This window comes from Schistocerca serialis, chromosome 2 (genome assembly GCF_023864345.2).
Source record: "Schistocerca serialis cubense isolate TAMUIC-IGC-003099 chromosome 2, iqSchSeri2.2, whole genome shotgun sequence".
Taxonomy (NCBI): domain Eukaryota; kingdom Metazoa; phylum Arthropoda; class Insecta; order Orthoptera; family Acrididae; genus Schistocerca; species Schistocerca serialis.
The window spans coordinates 439,809,149-439,833,008 of record NC_064639.1 but is presented as its reverse complement, the minus strand read 5'-3'; the positions used below and the strand labels follow the sequence as shown (position 1 = coordinate 439,833,008).

General features: G+C 44.7%; 1 protein-coding gene across 3 annotated transcripts in view; it reads right to left on the bottom strand.

The window, feature by feature from the left end:
• The window catches only part of LOC126457314 (glutathione S-transferase 1-1), a 74,339-nt gene extending 51,035 nt beyond the window's left edge, over positions 1–23,304 (bottom strand). The window contains exon 1 of one of the 3 annotated variants that reach the window (XM_050093505.1): positions 23,235–23,304. The gene's annotated coding sequence lies outside the window, so the exon portion shown is untranslated. Of the gene's footprint in view, positions 1–2,376; positions 2,456–23,234 lie in introns of those variants that run through there. The other 2 variants (XM_050093506.1, XM_050093507.1) reach the window with 2 other exon arrangements.
• Between the last annotated feature and the right edge of the window lie 556 nt (positions 23,305–23,860).

Sequence of the window (23,860 nt, the reverse complement as noted above, 5' to 3'; positions counted from 1 at the left end):
GTCAGGAAAATACGAGAAGAATATTCGTAAAGAATGGGACGAAGAGTGGCAAATGTCTCAGATAACTAGAGTAAATCATTACAAACAAATAAAACCGGCAATACCAGCCAGGCCGTGGGACGGTTGTAGCTCACTCATTACAGCCTTGCACATCACCTAACATCCACAAGTGTTGTACCACACCTATTTTGTGGCTGTGGCGACACAGGGGAAAAGAATCACATATTTCTTGGATGCACCAACCAGTGAGACCTGATATAAAATGTTATGATTGAGTGCTAGGAGAGAGTATCAGTTATCGACATTACTGCCTACAATTTTATCACTCACCAACTGTAGAAAACATAAAGAAGTTTATTCCTTCCTAACCGAATCGCAAAACAAATGCATATTCCAAATAAGTGTAAAAGAACCTGGCGCGGTTCACGCATGTTGTTTGTATTTATTTTATTTTTATTTTTATCTCAGGAGTATGTGCACGTTCTTTCTCTCAGTTTGTTGGTAATTCATAATTAATATATCTAAACTAAAGAAAACTAGATAATTTTGCATCGTTATACCAATTTCTTTTGTTATGCGCACCGTTTGCATCTACATCTGTTTTTTGCAAGTGGGCGGGTGTGTCAGGTGTTTTCAAAGGCCAATAAAAACAAAAATAAAATCAGCAATATCCAAATATGCAAGAAGAAGTTTTAGACCGAGAATATCCAAAGCTATGTTCTAGCCCAGAGGAGAAACGCTGTACCTCCTTTCCAACCCCCACTCATCACTTTCAAAATGAATTTCTCGAAGGTTCTCTTTAGGTATTGGGCATTGCCGAAAATCCGATGGAGCTAATTCGGGACTGAATGAAGAATGACCGATGAATGTGAATCAGAGGCGTCAGATTGCTGCAAATATCGCAGCACTCGCCTGCGGTCTGTCATTGTCATCCTGCAGGAGAGGGTACTCAGTGTACAGATAAACTCTTCAAAGTCGATACTCGGTTACAGCACGCTGTTACTCTCGCATAGACATAATTAAGTTACACACCAGCAAGTTACACGCTAAAATTCGGAGCCCTCTTGTGGCAGAGGGCTATAAATAAGTAGTCATGAAGAATGAAGATGTGGAATATTAAAAACGTTGGTTTCATTTTAAAAACCTTATGAGTTTTTACATAAATAATACTACGGTATTACCTTTCACCCCTTCGTAGGTTAGAGAAAGCGATCATAGCGTACAATCATGATTTGTGCTATAAATCACCAAAAGGGGATGAAATCTCTTACATATAAGAACAGTCACAAATAAAGTTGAATGCTAAAAATTGCTTCTGTCCAGAAAGCCAAGAGCTGTTAATTAAATGGGCGCTCACAACTTGCGAAAGTCTTTGGTAGCCAGCTCCTGGACACACTGTTAATTTCTTACATGCAGTTAACATGACAGTTGTTTTCTAATGATTAATGTTACATTAAGCATATTCAGTACCGAGTACTAACATCAAATATACCTGATGTCGACAAGGAGGAACTATTGAAGCATTCTATGTGCGTAATTGATTGGAATCTGGGACTTCTATTGTCAAATGTGACAGAATTGTTTTCTTCATAGGTAATCTACTCGCCATAGCATGTCCTTGAACTAAGTAATCTCTATCCGAGAAATTTTAGAATTATTTAAAGTGTCACTGTAAGACGTATATAACAGTTTAGTTACACAGATATTACATATTACTTTTTCTTACCTTTTCACATTAAACTTGTACAATGGCAAGTTTTTATCCTTTCAGATATATAGTCCGTGTTATATAATAGGTGTTATTCGGTGATTAGTTCTTGATTGTTTCCTTCTGTACTCATGCCACTAGTAGGTTAACGAATCCTTTATTCTTATAGAATATTGCACAATAGCTCGGATGAAAAATAACACTGAGACGCACTTACTTGGGTAGAAATAGAGCGCAAAGAAAAAAAAAGTTGTCTCGAATAGCTTTCTATGCGTACAAGAAGGAAAAGAAAATACAAACTTTGTTAGTTAAGACACACCGAAAATATATGTCAATGAAGGAAAACTACGATTCGCAGAATTTAAAAAGGAAGCCAGTAGCCTTAGTAGTTTAGACATAAAATCAATAGGACGTAAAGACAAGCAAATATATCATGGGAGAAATGTGAAGTAACAGAAAAAGGAAGAACTGTGAAAATAAACGGATAGCGTTTGCTGAAAAGTGTATGGGAAAGCCTTACGGAAGAACTGAGCGACCGGAAGTCAGTGTGACAACTCTTCAGAGGAGCAGTGTGTATGCTGTGCCCAGCCATCTTTTCTATTCTGAATTCACAAATTTTCGTTGTTAGCGGAATATGTTGAAATACTATGTCAGAGATCTCTTCTTACCTCAAAGTAATGTCAGAGGCACGTGTCGTGTAGACGACTACTATGAGGGCTCGTACGATTGTGGTGACGAGAGCGAGAGGGTGAAATCTGGTCTCGGTATGACCCAAACAGCACCAAGGGCATCGCTGCGGCTATCGTCTCCCATCTGAAGGAAAAATAACGTTCTCACCACATGACGGATAGGAGAGATCGTAGATGTCTAGCATTGGTCTGTAGTTCTCTGATCAGGAACAGTATATCACTACCTCTCGTTTAGGAGCACTGTAGTGAGAAATTGTACAGAACACAAACACTGACTATGAAGTACAGATCGTTGTGGTTACTTGCTGTATATTTAGACACTGATAGAAGACAAGAAAAAATTACAATTATGTTGCACTTATACTGATCACATTGAGTATGCTATATCTGTCAATATGTGCCAATCTATTCTTGTTACAGAGTGGTTTATATTTCGACTTGGCCCTTATCGTAGCATTTGAAGTTATTTGCTGAATAATGAGACTCGTAAGTAGCTCACAAGACATCCGTTCGACCGACTTTTGAGTACTGCCCGTTGGTCTGCGGCTCTTAACACGGATTATTAAAATGGAAGGTAGCGAAGATCGGATGATTTCCGTTATGGGACTTACCACGAAATTGCAGCTGCTTTTAGTTCTAGCCTCAGATTAGTTATAACTTTAGTGGCTGTTGCTACGACGAAACAAAGTATACCTTCGTCCACGATCGGCTGCCTTTGTATTGCATTCACTTGTCTGTTAGCTTAAGTCTGAATATAGGCGTTGCTGTAATAAATATACACAGTTTAAATTGCGTGCCAAATTCTTTCCGATCGGTGGACAACGGTTACTAGAGAATGCCGTGATGGTTCCTTTAAAAGGGCTTCTTCAGTGTCAAACCAAGATTGTGCTCCTTCTCTAATGACCTCGTTATTGACCTCTTCCCTCCTTTTCTTTAAGTAAATTACGCAAATTGTGCATAGTTTAAGATCAGCGAAACGTACCAGATTAACCAACAATTCTACGAGTAATTTAAAAGATAGAGAAAAAGTGAGTAGTTGCTGATGTTTATATGCCAAAGAGAAATCGTACCGGTCTGTTGGTCCAAATATTGGTTGAGTAAAAGAGTGTAAATCAAAGCCTCCGACCTTCGACTGGCCATCGGAAGCAAGATCTGAACATTTCAGCGAGCACCACACAGTGAGTGAATTCTGACACAGGATCTTTAGCCACACCCGTACCTGACATAACAGACGCAACGGTTGCCGCCAACCGACGATTTGAAATAGCATGAATTTGCCGTTTGGGTGTTGGTAAACCAAAATGTTGACGACAATTTTGCGAGGAATGTCATCTTTACTCACGAGGCGTGTTTAGAAGTGGGTGGTGATTCAACGAGTATAACAGTCGGGTTTGGGGCGGTTAGAGTCCTCGCATACCACTTCAGCAACTGATGCACGCACAGTGCTCCATTTTTTGTTTCGGGATTTGGGCGGACAGGGATTTGGCCACCGCCATACTTAGCGTATGTAGACCCACAGGCAGAATGTGTAGTGTGAGACCTACCAGGAGGTGTAACAACTAACCCGTAAAGATTTCCCTTAGACCAACTCCCAAATTAAAAGCCTATTACGCAGCGTTTGGGGTTTTTAATTTAATTATATGATGTTCTGTCATGCATTTTCTGACTTAATTATCTGATGAATTTCAAATGGTTCAAATGGCTCTAAGCACTATGGAACTTAACATCTGAGGTCATCCGTCCCCTAGACTTAAAGGTACTTGAACCTTACTAACTAACCTAAGGACCCAACTCGCTTTATTTGTTCATGAGACCCAGAAAATATTAGATACAGGCTCCCAGGTAGATGCTATTTTCCTTGACTTCCGGAAGGCGTTCGATACAGTTCCACGCTGTCGCCTGATAAACAAAGTAAGAGCCCACGGAATATCAGACCAGCTGTATGGCTGGATTGAAGAGTTTTTAGCAAACAGAACACAGCATGTTGTTCTCAATGGAGAGACACCTACAGACGTTAAAGTAACCTCTGGTGTGCCACAGGGGAGTGTTATGGGACCATTGCTTTTCACAATGTATATAAATGACCTAGTAGATAGTGTCGGAAGTTCCATGCGGCTTTTCGCTGATGATGCTGTACTATACAAAGAAGTTGCAGCATTAGAAAATTGTAGCGAAATGCAGGAAGAACTGCAGCTGATAGGCACTTGGTGCAGGGAGTGGCAACTGACCCTTAACATAGACAAATGTAATGTATTGAGAAAACATAGAAAGAAGGATCCTTTATTGTATGATTATATGATAGCGGAACAAACATTGGTAGCAGTTACTTCTGAAAATATCTGGGAGTATGCGTGTGGAACGATTTGAAGTGGAATGATCATATAAAACTAATTGTTGGTAAGGCGGGTACCAGGTTGAGATTCATTGGAAGAGTCCTTAGAAAATGTAGTCCATCAACAAAGGAGGTGGCTTACAAAACACTCGTTCGGCCTATACTTGAGTATTGCTCATCAGTACGGGATCCGTACCAGATCGGGTTGACGGAGGAAATAGAGAAGATTCAAAGAAGAGCGGCGAGTTTCGTCACAGGGTTATATGGTAAGCGTGATAGCATTACGGAGATTTTAGCAAACTCAAGTGGCAGACTCTGCAAGAGAGGCGCTCTGCATCGCGGTGTAGCTTTCTGTCCAGGTTTCGAGAGGGTGCGTTTCTGGATGAGGTATTGGGTATATTGCTTCCCCCTACTTATACCTCACGAGGAGGTCACGAATGTAAAATTAGAGAGATTCGAGCGTGCACGGAGCCTTTCCGGCAGTCGTTCTTCCCGCGAACCATACACGACTGGAACAGAAAAAGGAGGTAATGACAGTGGCACGTAAAGTGCCCTTCACCACACACCGTTGGGTGGCTTGCGGAGTATAAATGTTGATATAGATGTAGATGTAGACAGCACACATATCCATGCCCTAGACAGGATTCAAACCTGCGACCGTAGCAGCAGCGCGGTTCGGGACCTAAGCGCCTAGAACCGCTCAGCCACAGCGACCGGTCTGATGAATTTACAGAATAAAATCATCCAACAAAATATATTAGCAACACTTTGAAGAACTAAGGTAAAAAACTGCCCATGCAAAAATAAGTATTCAGTTTTAAAAATAACGTTTGTGAGTACCCTGTTTATATGTTTGTATGTTGGCAGCACTTTAGACTGCATTAATATCATTGACAGCACTGCGCCCTGTATAAGAGACTCTGTGGATGGTCAGACTCGCAGTGCCAAGTTAGTTGGCAGTGATGGAGGTTGGAAGCACTGTTGGCGCGAGCGGACGGCATGGACGTGTGTCCGTCATGGAGATTTAATATGGGATGGACATGGATTGTAAAATGTAGGTAATGGAATTATTGACGATTATATAATTTTTGTAACTGGATGTCACGGACAATTATATATTTTTTGCAACTGGATGTCACATGATTAACGTAAAATCTGCTAAATACATTGTTTGCTCGGCAACAAAATCTTTCCTTTGCTAACCACGTACCTATTAGTAGTTAGAAGCTACAGTAGTTAGAATCTTTTTGTTTAGCTGGCTGTATAACTGCTGTATTTGCTGTAGTTCGTGTCATCAAGATTTTCTGTGAGGTAAGTGACTTATGAAATGTTTGGGTTATTGTAGGATTTCGTCTAATTCAGGGCCATTCTTTTGCGTTAATTAATAGTCAGATTGCGCTATCCTGGTATATTGTGGGTTACAAATGAATAGAATAAGTTTGGGCTGTATTTTTCAGGGAAAATTCTGTAGGTCAGTTTTCAAAAGCATAGAGACAAGCAAAGTGACAGTACGTTCAGTTTTACACAGCAGTTTCAGAATTAATTATAAAAGTTCCACATCTTGTAATTATAAGCAAAATAATGTTAAGAAAATACAAGATTACAAAAGGAATGTAACAAACAGGCAAATTATTCATTTATTTTGTTGAGTTAAAATGCTTACCCAAAAATTGAACCTCAAAATGAAAGTTCAAATAATGTTATTGTTAATTTACTCGCATCTACGCTTCACGGTAATAAAGCTACTTACTATATTCCATAACTTCGTTTTTTAGACTTTTGTCTCACCTCGATAGAGAAAATATCGAAGCTATCGAGGCAAAGAGGTTGCGGCGGCCAGCAGCACACGATAGGCAGCGCGCCAGGTGTTCAAATGACTTAGAATATAAACAGTGGCCGGAAGACTCAGAGTCTGACTGCGCGCCGAGTGAAGACTTCACACATCATCCACATCACGCCCTATTGGATCCCGGCTGCCTGCTACTGATTTGGATTTCCAATTGCTGTAAGGATTGTTTTCTGCCTTCCTGATTACGACTTTGCGACGAGTTACGGAATTTCTAGTATAATTATTCCACCGTCGTGCTTGTTAAATCTTATTCTTTACAAGGAAGTAATTCAAGTGGGTTGAGGCCCGGGGAAATTGCAAACAAATCCTCCCTGACCGATACCTGGACTGCCGAACATACGGCGACTACAGTGCTACTTGCTGTTGACGAAGTGCTTATCAGTCCTCGGCTTCTCCTGGCTAAAATTGATGTAGATTAGCTCTGATGTTTTGGCATTATGCCTTGTTGTTTACATTATATGCAATATTAACGGCGTTGTTAAAATGCGTCTGAAATCTTTTAGGACTTAACTTCAAAATGGCTCTGAGCACTATGCGACTTAACTTCTGAGGTCATCAGTCGCCTAGAACTTAGTACTAATTAAACCTAACTAACCTAAGGACATCACACACATCCATGCCCGAGGCAGGATTCGAACCTGCGACCGTAGCGGTCACGCGGCTCCAGACTGAAGAGCCTTTAACTGCGCGGCCACACCGGCCGGCATAGGACTTAACTGCTAAGGTCATCAGTCCCTAAGCTTACACACTACTTAACCTAAATTATCCTAAGCACAAACACACACACCCATGCCCGAGGGAGGACTCGAACCTCCGCCGGGACCAGCCGCACAGTCTATGACTGCAGCGCCCTAAACCGCTCGACTAATCCCGCGCGACATTAACGGCGTGCCAGTACCATTTGTTTTTATGTACATGGCGCAAGAAAAGAGAACTCACAGTGAAAGAGAGTCGTCCTATGATTAAGTTTTTCTTTCTTTAAAAGGAACACTACCAAACAAATTTATCATTATGCATACGGTACATTTGATGCTAACTGGCATTCCTACTCCACTATCAAGAATGGTTTACTTCAATTAAAACAGTAGCACTGAAGATGAAGAGCATTGTGGAAGGCCAACTCAAGTCACAGTTCTGGAAGCCGCAGATCTTGCTCCTTACTTGATGATCAGAGGCCAACTGCTACAAAGACAGCAGAAACCCTGGGCATATCACCAGAACGTGTGGGTCGTATTACTCATGGGTTCTTGGACATGAAAAACCTCTCAGCCAAATGGGTTCCCAAATATCCCAATGCAGATCAAAAGCGTGAACGTCTGATTGTTTCACAGTCCATTTAGAACCAATGTCGCCGGGATCTTTGGGGGTTTTTAGATCGTCTCGTCACTACGAATGAAACATGGATGTAGAATTATGATCCATAGACCAAGAACAGTCCACGTCCAAAGAAATTCAAAACACAAAGATCAGCAGAAAAATTGCTCGCATTCGTCCTTTGGGAGGAAGATAGAATCCTAAATATTGACGACATATAACATGGTAAAACCATCACGGCAAAATACTGTTTTGAACTTATCGACAAACTGAAGTAACAACTGGTCACCAAACGGCAGGAAAAGCTGAGAAAATGGTTCTTCATTCTGGACGACAATACCCTCTTCATAAGGCCACCATAACGCAGGGAAAATTTGGAACTCTTCAATTTCAGATACTCAGACATCCACCCAGTTCACCTCAATTAGTCCCCCCAGGCTATTATTTGTTCCAAAATCTCAACAAACATTTGAAAACAAGCTTTCTGAACACTAAGAAGGCCTTTATGGCCGCGGATGAATGCCGCAAATATGTTATGTTTGAGTAATTTTTTTTTTCAAATCCATGCTATCATTTTTTCTTTATAAATCTAAGGACTCATCATTGTCTCCTCGTACTACCTCAGTGAGAACGCCAGCACGCCACAACGCTACGTGCTTCAAACGAAATCTATTGTAATGATATTTGAAAAGGATACTTTCTGTTTTTCTTATTATTATAAACACAAAATCAAATAGGGGGAATGCAGGAGTAGGTTTAATAATGAATAGGAAAATAGGAATGCGGGTAAGCTACTACAAACAGCATAGTGAACGCATTATTGTGGCCAAGATAGATACGAAGCCCACACCTACTACAGTAGTACAAGTTTATATGCCAACTAGCTCTGCAGATGACGAAGAAATTGAAGAAATGTATGATGAAATAAAAGAAATTATTCAGATTGTGAAGGGAGACGAAAATTTAATAGTCATGGGTGACTGGAATTCGAGTGTAGGAAAAGGGAGAGAAGGAAACATAGTAGGTGAATATGGATTGGGGGACAGAAATGAAAGAGGAAGACGCCTGGTAGAATTTCGCACAGAGCACAACATAATCATAACTAACACTTGGTTTAAGAATCATGAAAGAAGGTTGTATACATGGAAGAACCCTGGAGATACTAAAAGGTATCAGATAGATTATATAATGGTAAGACAGAGATTTAGGAACCAGGTTTTAAATTGTAAGACATTTCCAGGGGCAGATGTGAACTCTGACCACAATCTATTGGTTATGACCTGTAGATTCAAACTGAAGAAACTGCAAAAAGGTGGGAATTTAAGGAGATGGGACCTGGATAAACTAAAAGAACCAGAGGTTGTACAGAGATTCAGGGAGAGCATAAGGCAGCAATTGACAGGAATGGGGGAAATAAATACAGTAGAAGAAGAATGGGTAGCTTTGAGGGATGAAGTAGTGAAGGCAGCAGAGGATCAAGTAGGTAAAAAGACGAGGGCTAGTAGAAATCCTTGGGTAACAGAAGAAATATTGAATTTAATTGATGAAAGGAGAAAATATAAAAATGCAGTAAGTGAAACAGGCAAAAAGGAATACAAACGTCTCAAAAATGATATCGACAGGAAGTGCAAAATGGCTAAGCAGGGATGGCTAGAGGACAAATGTAAGGATGTAGAGGCCTATCTCACTAGGGGTAAGATAGATACCGCCTACAGGAAAATTAAAGAGACCTTTGGAGATAAGAGAACGACTTGTATGAATATCAAGAGCTCAGATGGAAACCCAGTGCTAAGCAAAGAAGGGAAAGCAGAAAGGTGGAAGGAGTATATAGAGGGTCTATACAAGGGCGATGTACTTGAGGACAATATTATGGAAATGGAACAGGATGTAGATGAAGATGAAATGGGAGATACGATACTGCGTGAAGAGTTTGACAGAGCACTGAAAGACCTGAGTCGAAACAAGGCCCCCGGAGTAGACAACATTCCATTGGAACTATTGACTGCCATGGGAGAGCCAGTCCTGACAAAACTCTACCATCTGGTGAGCAAGATGTATGAAACAGGCGAAATACCCTCAGACTTCAAGAAGAATATAATAATTCCAATCCCAAAGAAAGCAGGTGTTGACAGATGTGAAAATTACCGAACTATCAGTTTAATAAGTCACAGCTGCAAAATACTAACACGAATTCTTTACAGACGAATGGAAAAACTAGTAGAAGCCAACCTCGGGGAAGATCAGTTTGGATTCCGTAGAAACACTGGAACACGTGAGGCAATACTGACCTTACGACTTATCTTAGAAGGAAGATTAAGGAAAGGCAAGCCTACGTTTCTAGCATTTGTAGACTTACAGAAAGCTTTTGACAATGTTGACTGGAATACTCTCTTTCAAATTCTAAAGGTGGCAGGGGTAAAATACAGGGAGCGAAAGGCTATTTACAATTTGTACAGAAACCAGATGGCAGTTATAAGAGTCGAGGGACATGAAAGGGAAGCAGTGGTTGGGAAGAGAGTAAGACAGGGTTGTAGCCTCTCCCCGATGTTCTTCAATCTGTATATTGAGCAAGCAGTAAAGGAAACAAAAGAAAAATTCGGAGTAGGTATTAAAATTCATGGAGAAGAAATAAAAACCTTGAGGTTTGCCGATGACATTGTAATTCTGTCAGAGACAGCAAAAGACTTGGAAGAGCAGTTGAATGGAATGGACAGTGTCTTGAAAGGAGGATATAAGATGAACATCAACAAAAGCAAAACAAGGATAATGGAATGTAGTCTAATTAAGTCGGGTGATGCTGAGGGAATTAGATTAGGAAATGAGGCACTTAAAGTAGTAAAGGAGTTTTGCTATTTGGGGAGCAAAATAACTGATGATGGTAGAAGTAGAGAGGATATAAAATGTAGGCTGGAAATGGCAAGGAAAGCGTTTCTGAAGAAGAGAAATTTGTTAGCATCCAGTATTGATTTAAGTGTCAGGAAGTCATTTCTGAAAGTATTCGTATGGAGTGTAGCCATGTATGGAAGTGAAACATGGACGATAAATAGTTTGGACAAGAAGAGAATAGAAGCTTTCGAAATGTGGTGCTACAGAAGAATGCTGAAGATTAGATGGGTAGATCACGTAACTAATGAGGAAGTATTGAATAGGATTGGGGAGAAGAGAAGTTTGTGGCACAACTTGACCAGAAGAAGGGATCGGTTGGTAGGACATGTTCTGAGGCATCAAGGGATCACCAATTTAGTATTGGAGGGCAGCGTGGAGGGTAAAAATCGTAGAGGGAGACCAAGAGATGAATACACTAAGCAGATTCAGAAGGATGTAGGTTGCAGTAGGTACTGGGAGATGAAAAAGCTTGCACAGGATAGAGTAGCATGGAGAGCTGCATCAAAGCAGTCTCAGGACTGAAGACCACAACAACAACAACTTTCTGTTTTTCATATTCGCAGCGGGCGTTGTGATGCATACTTAGTAATCATTCATAATCTATTTCCGACACCTGGTTGCTTAGCGAAATATATTTGTTGTTTGCTACGTCGTAATATCTATTAGTTTGAAGTTTTGAACACTCCATGCTATCTATTGCACAGTGCACGAGAGGGTACTATCTGTTTTCTTTCCTACGCCATTCGCGTACTGAGCGTTTTCGTCATGCCTACGCGAGTTATACGTTGGTGGCATCATAACAGCCGCACAGTGTCCCTGGAGTACAGGTCCTCTAAATTTTTCCAACCTCCCTTCCAACGCTTCCCCTTTAAGTTTCTCAAGCTTTCCCGTTACACTTTCGAATGGGACCACGCCTACCTGTCACGACCCGAGCATCATGCATCTGAATTCGCTAGATGTCTGTTGCTTTGCCTACTTGATAAGGACACCGAACATTGGAACAGTTTTCTAGAATCGGTCTTACTTACGATTTGTATGTGGTTTTTTTACAGATGCACCGAATTTTCTCAGAACTCCTCCAAACAATCTTAGTGTAGTTGTGGCTCCATAAACTTTCCCGGCGTAGTAATTTTTGATATTCGTGTCGGGTCTCCAGCCGGAACATATCGTCATCTGGACGCAATATTTCGGCGGTCCACCTGCCCGCTATCTTCAGGTGAGTAAGCCGTCGCACTAACTAGCGGGAACTGAAATCAAACACACCGCGGCGGCTCCTTTTACCAGAATTTCTCTTGCAGATTCTTTGCAGTTAATTGACGAAAAATTGGACGGTCCGCAGCTCGTAGTCGTGCAGTAGCGTTCTCGCTTCCCACGCCCGGGTTCCCGGCTTCGATTCCCGGCGGGCCAGGGATTTTCTCTGCCTCGTGATGACTGGGTGTTGTGTGCTGTCCTTAGGTTAGTTGGGTTTAAGTAGTTCTAAGTTCTAGGGGGATGATGACCATAGATGTTAAGTCCCATAGTGCTCACAGCCATTTGAACCAAAAATTGGACGAATAAACAACTAAGCTTTGTCGCCATGTGTTGACGTCGACGCATTTTTTATTTAATGACAAATACTTTGAACAAACGGACGGAGTGGCTATGGGGAGTACATAGTCGCCAGTTTGTTTATGAAAGAATTTGAGGACATGGCACCGAAGACGGAATTCTTAAAACCAACTTGTTTTTGGAGATACATCGACGATACATTTTTGGTATGGCCACATGGGAGGGATGCTCTGGATCGTTTCCTAGATCATTTTAACTGTCTGCCTCTCAATATTAAGTTCTCGATGGAAGTTGAAAAGGGTGGAAGACTTCCGTTTTTATATGTCTTGGTCTACTGGAGGGATCATGGAACATTAGGACACAGTATTTATCGTAAGCCCACGCATACGGACCGATATCTTCAAGCATCAGGTTTTCATCCATCGTACCAAGGCAATAGGGTCCTACGTACATTCGCAAAAAGGTCTTACGCCGCTTCAGATGCAGATACTTTGACACAAGAACTGGATTATCTAAAAGCTGAGTTCAAGCAGAATGGTTAAACTGACAATCACATCCGTCGTGGTTTACACGACCTTCGCGTGAACCAGCTGAAGATATAAACAAATCGGTGGCATTCCTATCTTTTTATGAGAGCGTATCTTCAAAAATAGGAGGAATTTTAAAGAAATATGATATTAAAAGTTTATTCCGTCCGCCAGCTAAGACCAGCCCAGTAAGTCAGTAATCGCTGAGCATTGCCTGTCGGAACTTCACAGCATGGATTATGACCAAAGAAAAGTCCTGATACAGATGGCATTCAAAACCGTGTCCTCCAGGAGTTCACGGATAAAGCCGTAGAATACCTCACACACCTAACGAATGCCATCCTGACACACCAACACTTCCCTGACTTTTGGAAGGCGGCCAAGGTCCTGATGTTCAGGAAGCCAGGGAAAGACCACTCCCTCCCTCAAAATTACCGACCCATCAGTCTGCTGTGCTCGCTCAGCAAGATTGTTGAGAAGGTAATACTAAAACGTATCACTAGGCATTGCATCGCCAACGACACCCTAAGACCGGAGCAATTCGGCTTTAGGAATCACCACTCGGCAACACAAAAACTCCTCCGCGTAGTCGAACATATAACACACGGCTACAACATGAACAAAGCCACAGGGGCCGTGTTCCTAGACATCGAAAAGGCTTTCGATCGTCTCTGGCACAACGGACTCATACGCAAACTAAGCGAAGCTGGTTTCCCAGACGGACTCGTACGTCTCATACACTCATATCTCACGAACAGATGTTTCAACACTAACGTGGAGGATAAACAATCAACACAACACGGTATCCAAGCTGGAGTACCCCAAGGAAGCATTCTGGGGCCCATCTTGTTTAACCTGTACATTAATGACTACCCAGCGACACGAAACACGACGTTAGCCGTCTACGCGGATGACACAGCCATCCTCGCGCAAGACTGGAAACCGTCGAACATCAACTCACGAATACAGACAGCACTCAGAACAGCTGAGCCTTGGCTGGAGCGATGGCGTATTAAAGTAAACGTCGACAAGTGCGAAGCAGTTCTGTTCACACGCAGACCGAAACTACTGCGCAAACACCAACACTGTAGACCGATAACACTACATACACGCCCAATACGTTTCCGAGAGAAAGTCAGATACCTTGGTGTCTGGCTGGACCGGGAACTTACATGGGGGGACCACATCGAATACGTTGCCAACCGAGCGCACGCGAGGCTCAAACAGCTCTACCCAATGCTCAACAGGGAAAGCACACTGAATAGGAGGGTGTCGAGGTCCTTATACACGACACTGATTAGACCTCTGATGACGTACGCAGCTCCCGTCTGGGGATATGCAGCTCCCACACGACTGCGCCGCCTGCAGATCATACAGAACAAAGTACTACGAATCATTAGCAATGCTCCACGCTACACACGCACCGTGGATCTTCACCATGAATACCGCCTTGATACCCTCAAGGAAGTATTCAAGAAACACGCCACACGACTATACAGGAACTCGAGACACTCGAACAATCCTTTCATCCTCACTCTGGGAAACTACGATCACAACCACAGGTGGAAACACAAGCGACCAAAGACACTGCTAGCTAGGGCATAACCACCTATGGTAAACTAACATACGCAAACAGCGACAAACGTCGGTAAGCCCCTGCATATCAGCAATACTGACTGGCAACTACCAGCTGCTATTAGAGCCGACCAACAGGCCACAGCAGGGACACCGACGAGCTCGCCCACAGACGCACGAACAATCTCCCAACACTCCCTCACACTGTGCCTCCGGTATATGACCTATCGGACACAAGACCGATAACAAACATAACTGTTGCAGGTTGCAGGACGCTGAACGAGGACTCTGTACCAGCACCCAGCGCCAGCCGCCGAGCAGCACAAACGCACAACGTCAAGGTATCGACATGCATGATACCACTACTAACAAAACCTATCCTTGCACAACCTATCGCAGGCAGCAAGACAACCGCTACTGCTCTTGCCGCCCGACCTAACTTTCGCAGAGGTTTTTTTCCCTTGGCTCTTGCCTTGGCACTTTTTTTCCTCTGCCCTTCAAACCGCTACCCTTCGTCAGATTTCGACCAATCTATCTCCAGATGAGCGCGTATTAATGGTTAAACCTAACCAGACGTACGCAAACATCGCAGTACCCACATCCTGCGACACCTCACTTTAGTGAATACTAACCCTTATGCAGAGATGGCAGTAGACCTTTTGTGTTGGCCATCATGCCGGTGTGGGCGTGGAGGGGCTCCACCTCTTGTAAAAAAAAAAATGTTTGGTTTCAGTTTCGGCGAGTTCGTGCGACGGCTTACTGACCTGAAGATGACGGCCAGGTGGGCCGTCGAATTTTTAAGTCCAGATGACGATATGTTCCAGATGGAGACCCATTAGTCTTTCATTCCCATGCTTGTTAGTATTACTCCTAAATAACTAACGATGTGACGTGCTCACAATGTTCATCGATGATCGTATAATCGGATTCGGTCGACATCTTGCTCTTTCTCGTACGTATAATTTTACATCTATCCACATTTAATGAGAGTTACTACTCGTTATACTCAGTGGAATTTTTGTCCAAGTCTTCTTGCAATTTCTTGCGATCTTTGGACGGCGACGAGACTTTCCAATAAACAACAGTTTCATCAGCAAACAACACTAAAGTGCTTCTGTTAAAAATATCTGAGCTCCTCGTTCAGAGCCTGAAAGTCCAAGAGATGTCGATCGGCCGTTGTATCATCTTCTGCCTTGTGGCTTCATCCAGATGCGATTGGAGGGGCTGTGGTCAGTTAGCACACAGCTCTTCAAAATGTTCAAATGTGTGTGAATTCCTAAGGGACCAAACTGCTGAGGTCATCGATACCTAGGCTTACACACTACTTACACCAACTTAAAATAATTATGCCAAGAACAACACGCACACCCATGCCCGAAGCAGGACTCGAACCTCCGGCGGGAGGGGCCGCGCAATCCGTGACATGGCGCATCAAACCGCGCGGCCACTCCGCGGGGCACTCAGCTCTCTTGGTCGTTTTGCCACTACTTCTCAATAAAATAGCTTCTCAATTGGCATCACTAGGCTATGATTTTTCAATTTCTCCAGGCGTATTCTATGAGGAAATAAATCTCTGGTGAACAGCCTGGTATGAGTGTGCATAGGACACAATACTTCGGCAATCGACCACGTTGCTATTATCAGGTGCGCTGATGTACTGACAGGACAATCCCCCTCCTGCTCCTCCCTCAGGCGCTTCCTATGAGCCGTTGCGGTCCGCGTCCCGCGAGGTCCAGGTACAGTATCTGTTCTCCCGCCATCTGGGCGCTGCGTCCTAGGTCTTCTCGTTCAGGAGGGTCTGCCGGCACTGCTGTCGTTATTCTTCCCTCCTCCCCCGAAGTCGGTACACTCTGGGAAATATCATTTTTCTTCTTAATCCGGGTGACCGCGGGTTCCCACGCCTTGCTAAGGATGTAACCGCTGTCACGATTTAGTTGTGGCTCCCTTACTCTGATATCTATAGCTTCTTCGATAACACAGTCCCAGTATTTGGAAGTCTGTATCAGGACTTTTCTTTGGTCATAATCCATGCTGTGAAGTTCCGACAGGCAATGCTTAGCGATTACTGACTTACTGGGCTGTTGCAGTCTAGTGTGCCGTAGATGTTCTCGGCATCGGTCCTCAATGGTACGAATGGTTTGACCTATGTATACACTACCGCATTGGCAGGTATCTGATAAACCCCTGATTTACGTAGACCAAGGTTGTCCTTGACACTACCAAGAAGGCTCTTGGTTTTGCTTGGAGGACGGAAGATGGTTTTCACTTGGTGTTTACGTAAAATTCGTCCAATTTTTCCGGATAAGGCCCCACAAAATGGAATAATAGCCAAGGCCGCCTCCTCCTGAGATTCATCCTCAGTTTCCGCCGCTGCTGCTGGTGTGGGATGTAGAGCCTTCCGAATTTTCCCTTCCTTGTAACCGTTCCTCCGAAACACGGTCTTCAGATGGTGCAATTCTTGTTGGAGACTGTCCCTGTCGGAGATGGTGTGAGCTCTGTGAACAAGAGTTTTGAGGACGCCATTCTTTTGTGCCGGGTGGTGGCAGCTATCAGCATGTAGGTACAAATCGGTGTGCCTCTTCTTCCTATACACGCTGTGGCCCAAAGTGCCGTCAGCTCATCTTCTAATCAAAACATCTAGGAAAGGGAGCATCCCATCAGTTTCGATCTCCATGGTGAACATAATATTCTCGTGTCTGGAGTTGAGACGTCTGAGGAAGTCTTCCAGTTTATCTCTTCCATGTGGCCAGATAATGAAGGTATCATCCACATATCTAAAGAAACAGATGGATTTTAGGTGTGCTGATTCAAGAGCTACCTCCTCGAAATGTTCCATGTACATATTTGCGAAAAGTGGTGAGAGTGGAGTCCCCATGGCTACTCCTTCTGTCTGCTCGCAGTATTCACCGTCAAATAAGAAGTAAGTTGACGTCAGAACACGTCTGAAAAGGTTGGTGGTCTCTTCGTCAAATTTCAGGCTGATGAGTTCCAAGGATTCCTGTAAGGGAACTTTAGTGAATAGAGATACCACGTCGAAGCTCACCAGTATGTGAGATTCCTTAATCACAAGGTTGTCGATGCTTCCCAGGAAATCCACGGAGTTACGGATATGGTAAGTACATCTCCCAACGTAAGGGCTAAGCAGTTGTTTACAAGTGCTTAGCCCTTACGTTGGGAGATGTACACACCATATCCTTATCCGGAAAAATTGAACGAATTTTACGCAAACACCAAGTGAAAACCATCTTCTGTCTTCCAAGCAAAACCAAGAGCCTTCTTGGTAGTGTCAAGGACAACCTTGGTCTACGTAAATCAGGGGTTTATCAGATACTTGCCAATGCGGTAGTGTATAAATAGGTCAAACCACTCGTACCATTGAGGACCGATGCCGAGAACATCAACGGCACACTAGACTGGATTATGACCAAAGAAAAGTCCTGACACAGACTTCCAAATACTGGGACTGTGTTATCGAAGAAGCTATAGAGATCAGAGTAAGGGAGCCACAACTAAATCGTGACAGCGGTTACATCCTTAGCAAGGCGTGGGAACCCACGGTCAACCGGATTAAGAAGAAAAATGATATTTCCCAGAGTGTACCGACTTCGGGGGAGGAGGGAAGAATAACGACAGCAGTGCCGGCAGACCCTCCTGAACGAGAAGACTTAGGACGCAGCGCCCAGACGGCGGGAGAACGGGCGCTGTACCTGGACCGCGCGGGACGCGGACCGCACCGACTCATAGGAAGCGCCTGAGGGAGGAGCAGGGGGGGGGGGGGGGGATTGTCCTGTATATACCTGGCGCCGGCCCACCGCCTGGCAGTCTCGCTGAACCCCAAGAAGGCTGGAGGCAGCGATGGCGTCACAAACCTCCTGCTGAAGAACCTTCCGCCGGGCTTACACCGGCAACTTGCCGATGTTTTCAACGAGATTCTCTGAAATCCGGCAAGGACCCACGCAAGGCATCGAGCTACCGACCCATCAGCCTGCTCCCGTCCCTCTCGAAAGTTTTCGAGAGGCTGTACGCGAGAAGACTGATGCGACACGTCACCCAGGAGGGCATCATCCCGGACGAGCAGTTCGGGTTCCGAGAAGAACATGCCACTTCCCACCAGCTCTTGCGGGTGGTAGAACCGGCGATGAGGGCACTGTAAACAAGGGAATTTTTTGGTGCAGTGTTCCTCGACGTCTCTCGAACATTTGACTCGGGGTGGCACGACGGTCTCGAGTTCAAACAAGGGATGCCGACGTCCCACATGACGCTGCTGCGGTCGTACCTGTCGAACGAACCTTCCACGTGAGGGCTGACGACGGCACGTCCACAGACCGGCAGATACGTGCAGGGGTGCCGCAGGGGTCGGTTCTCGGCCCCTCGCTGTACTGCCTGTACACTGCCGACGCGCCGAAAGTGGCAGGAGTCGAACTGACGCTGTGCGCTGATGACACAGCCCTGTTCACTCGCAACATTAACGCCCAAGTGCTGAGAAACCGCCTCCAACGCGGGTGCGACGCCTTGGGCTCATGGGCAACAAAGTGGCAGTTGAAATTCAACGCCACAACGAGTCAGGCAGTCGTCTTCACCCGAAGACTTCTGCCGCCAGGGCTTACGCCGGTCGAAATCCTGGGAGAACCTATCCCATGGAGTGGGACGGCGAAATACCTAGGGGTTACCCTAGACCGCAGGCTCACCTGGAAGCATCACATCCGTGATGTGAAAGGGAGAGCAATTGGACGCCTCCGCGCCCTGTATCCGCTGCTAAACCCGCAGTCGTCATTGCCACCGCAACACGGCATCACGCTTTACCTAACATTGGTTCGCCCACTGTTAGAGTATGCGGCCGTGGTCTGGGGGAAAGCCGCAGATGCTCACATTGTGACTCTGCAGCGGATACAGAACCGCTCCCTGAAGACTGCTATGCATCTTCCGAGGCGCTTCTCGACGCGTCAACTCCACGAGGACACTGCGTCCCTGCCTCTCCGAGACAGGTTTCGCGCCATCGCCAGGAATTTCTACGAGAAGACGGGACGCTCCCGCAACCGGCTCATCCGTGGACTGGGCCAACAACCTCATCACAGGCCAACCACGCATTGGCCTGACCTGCTGAGGGACTAAGTTTTACTAATCCCTCAACAGAGTGTGTCTTTCTCTTTTTCAGGTTACACCAGACAGGACCAATCAACAAGAGTGGTAATATATCTTTCTCTCCCCGACAGGAACCGCAGGAATGACAAATTTTTGTCTAAACTGCACCACCACGAGCCAAGGACAGGCTCATCATTCCAGCGTCAGCGTCAACCGCCTGTCAATACATCAGCGCACCTGATGATAGCAACGTGGTCGATTGCCGAATTATTGTGTCCTACGCACACTCATACCAGGCTGTTCACCCGAGATTTATTTCGTCATCACTAGGCTGAGTGCACACCTTACCAGTCCTACAGCTAAGAAAGTCTTCCTGACAGTACCGGGAATCGAATCCGGGTCCTCCGCATAACAACTATCTATGCTGACCACTCAGCTACGGTGGTGGATTGTTGATAATTCTTTTAAGTATATTGAAAATATTAGAGGTCTAAATACGCTTCCTTGGGGCAGAACCGATGCTAATTTCGTTTCTGTGGAATGTTCGCCATTCAGTATAACGAACAGGGTCCTATTATACAAGTGGTAGACTGTGAAAAGCCTTTTGCGAATCTAGAAAGACGGAATTTACCTGTTCACCACCATACATTGTTTGCAGAATGTCGTCTATGAATGAAGCAAACAGTGGTTCACACGTGTGGTTTCCCTGAGTCCGTCCTAATTCTTCAAGAAACATTTCATCATGATGAAGTTGTTACTAAACAGGGAACCGGAGAAGCTTTGGTCATTTTTTTTATTTAGCACTGTGTTTATAAGATGATGACTGATTCGTCTTCTCTGTTTTTTCCGTTGCTTGTCACTTAAGCGGATCGAAGGTGTCTATTCATAGACTCATCGATCAGTCTGATGTAACGGACAACAAAACGGAACTTGCAATTTTAAATTTCACTTTTAAAAATCACTCACACAGGAGGATCGCGCAGACCGTTCCACAGACTCCTGTATGGAGATAACAGAAATAGGCTTCCCTGGCATTGAGAAGCAACTGAAAGAGTTGAAACCAAATACATCGGCGAGTCCTAATGGAATCCCAGTTCTGTTTTCCAAAGGATACTCTTCGTTTATGGTCCCTAACTCAGCTTGCATCCATCGTGAGTCTCCCTCCTAGGACAAAAGTCCCAACCGACTGGAAAAATTTATATATGAAGCGTAAAAGGGGAGACCCGTAAAATTACAGACCAATACCCTTAACAACGAGTTACTGCATATTTGTTGTGCATATTCTAGGATCGAATATAAGGAATTTCCGCGTTTCTGCCCCAAAATCAGCAAGTATTTATAAAGCATTACTCGTGCAAAACTCTTACCCTTTTCTCACACAATATCCTGCGAACCATGACTGAAGGGGAGCAGGCAGATAATATATTCCTAGATTTCGGAAAAGCATTTGAGATGCTGCCCCACTACAGACTCTTGAAGGTCAGAGTACACAAAACAGGCGCCCAGAAATGTGAGTGGCTCGAAGAAAAAAATGGTTCAAATGGCTCTGAGCACTATGTGACTTAACATCTGTGGTCATCAGTCCCCTAGAACTTAGAACTACTTAAACCTAACTAACCTAAGGACATCAAACACAACCATGCCCGAGGCAGGATTCGAACCTGCGACCGTAGCGGTCACGCGGTTCCAGACTGAAGCGCCTAGAACCGCACGGCCACACCGGCCGGCTGGCTCAATGACTTCTTGAGTAATAGAACTGAGTACGTTATCGTGAAGGACGAGTGCTCATCAGAAATGCTTCAGGAAAGTTGATAGGACCATCCTTGTTATCTACACAGGCTGTCACAGGAGGAATGGTTAATATTGAGGGATATGACAAGAACGATCAAATGAAGCAAACAAACTCCAGTAAACATGGGCTCTAAAATTCGGACCTATAGACCTATGAGTACTTCATCTTCGAAACTGTGAAATACATCTTTTCTTCTAAAAGCCTTTTCCTTTCCATATTTTAGAAATAGGTAGCAGGGACCAAAATAAGAAAAAATGTCTGGTAAACATCGGGCCTAAAATGAAATCCTTAAAAACTGGGAGCACTTGTTCAGTAGAAGACACGTGATTGTCAATAGGGAAGATGAACAAGCACTCATAGACCTTAAGGTATGCCTTTGAGAACCCGTGTTTAATAGCCTTTTTTGCTTCGAATGGTCGTTTCTGTCATATCTCTGAATACTGATCATTGCTCGTGGAATACCCTGAGTACATAAGCGATCTGACGCGTAGGGTTTGCAGCAATCTGGGAGTATTTGCTGATGACGTTGCAGTGCACAGGAAATTGTCGTGTGTGAGTAACTGTACAGGATACAGCATGTCTTAGAGAGAATTTCTGTTTGGTGTGATGAATGGCAGCTTGCTCCAGATTTAAGTTAATGCAGATGGGTATTAGCAGTGCGCTGCTTGCCAAAGCCACGTCGATTAAATACCTAGTCTAAGAGTAAACCTGCAAAGCGATGTGAAATGGAACCAGCACTTACGTTGGTATTAGGGAAGGCGAATAATTGAGTTCGGCTCAAAGAAACGCTAGCTCATCTATGAAGAATACCACGTGTAGAACACTATTGCACTCCAGTGCAAAGTACTGCCTGAGTGTTCGGGCTCCCCATTAAATCGGAAAGTATTTGAGAGGCGTGCTGTTCAGTTTGTTACCGGTAGGCTAAATCAACACACAAGTATTGTGGAAATGCTCCGTGAACTCAAAGGCGACTGACTCGAGGGAAGATGACGTTCTTTTCGCGAAACAACATTGTAAAAGTTTAGAGAACCAGTATTTGCGGATGACTGAAAAGCGTTTGTACGGGGGCAAACGTCAATCTCGCGTACCTATCGTGGACACAAGATAAGAGAAATCTGGACTTGTACGGAGGCGACAACATCCGCCATGCACAGTACAATGGCTTGTGGAATATGTATGTAGATGTACGAGGGCTGTTCGGAAAGTAAGTTCCGGTAGGTCGCGAAATGGAAACGACAGTGTAAATCCGATGAATCTTTGTACAGATTGTGTGTCCAGCGTGCCTGTCGGTCACGTCACGTCGCTCTTTTCAGTTCTGAGAACACAATGAGCACGTAAAGATGCCCACAAAATAGTGTCTCTCTCCAAGTATGGTTGCCGTCTGATTTCGTGTAACCCCACAGAACGTAGCTGTCATGCAATTCCTTCTTCATTGTAATTCTCGGCCGCGCACTACAGCAGCAATGAGGACGCCACTGCAGACTTTTCGATAAGAAGTGTTTGATCACGTTCGAAACACCCAGAACTTGGCTCCCTCTGATGTTCATTTCTGCTCACATGAGCCGCTGGCAATGTAGACAACATTTTGCCACGGACAACTGCAGAAGAGAGCAGAGAAGCAGCGGAAAGCCCAGGCGGGTACTGGAAAGTAGGTACAGAGCAGCAACAAGTGTCTAAGACGGAGCGGCGACTATGTAGAGAAGTTGCTGGAAATGGAAGCAAACTATTGAAATTAAACTGTTTTTATTTTCACTGAGGTTTCCATTTTGCGACCGATCGCATCTTACTTTCTGAATAGCCCTCGTATATACAATGAGAAATTGCCAGCAGTGCAGGTAAAATCACAGACATATGGTTACACGTCGGTGTTCGCGTGCGTGCTGTTGAAATGCGCGTGAGCGTTAACGTACGGTGGCAGGTGTTCTCACTCACCTGAGGATCGGCAGCCGTGCCGGCGCGAACTGCACAGAGGTAACTGACTGCCTGCTCTGATCCGGCCAGCGGCCGCCGCGCAGCCCAGGAATGTGGGTCGCACTTTCTCCGCTGCGATGCGGCGGGTGGGAGAGCGCGCCTCGCAGACCGCCTCGCAGCTACAGTACACCGCCGGTCTGCTGCCTGCTCACGCTTCCACACGCCGTCACAGTCGCACAAGCGTATCCTGCTCCATCACACCAGCATAAATTAAATACGAATGGCAGGTTCACACAACTCATTTACATCTACATCATACTTCATGGTGTGTGGCGTAGGGTACTTTCGGTAACCCTGTTCCTCTCACGAATAGTGCGTGGGAAGAATGATTGTCGGCAAGTCTCTGTATTGGCTCTAATTTATCGAATTTTCTCCTCGTGGTCAGTAGCCTACGCCAGATCTATGTGGGAGGAAGTAATATGTTGTCCGACTCCTCCTGAAAAGTGCTGTCCCGAAATTTCAATAGTAAATCTCTCCGTGATGCACAGTGCCGCTCTTTTAACGTCTGCCAGTGGAGTTTGTTTAGCATTTCCGTGGCCGGCCGCTGAGGCCGAGCTGTTATGGCGCTTCAGTTTGGAACCACGCGA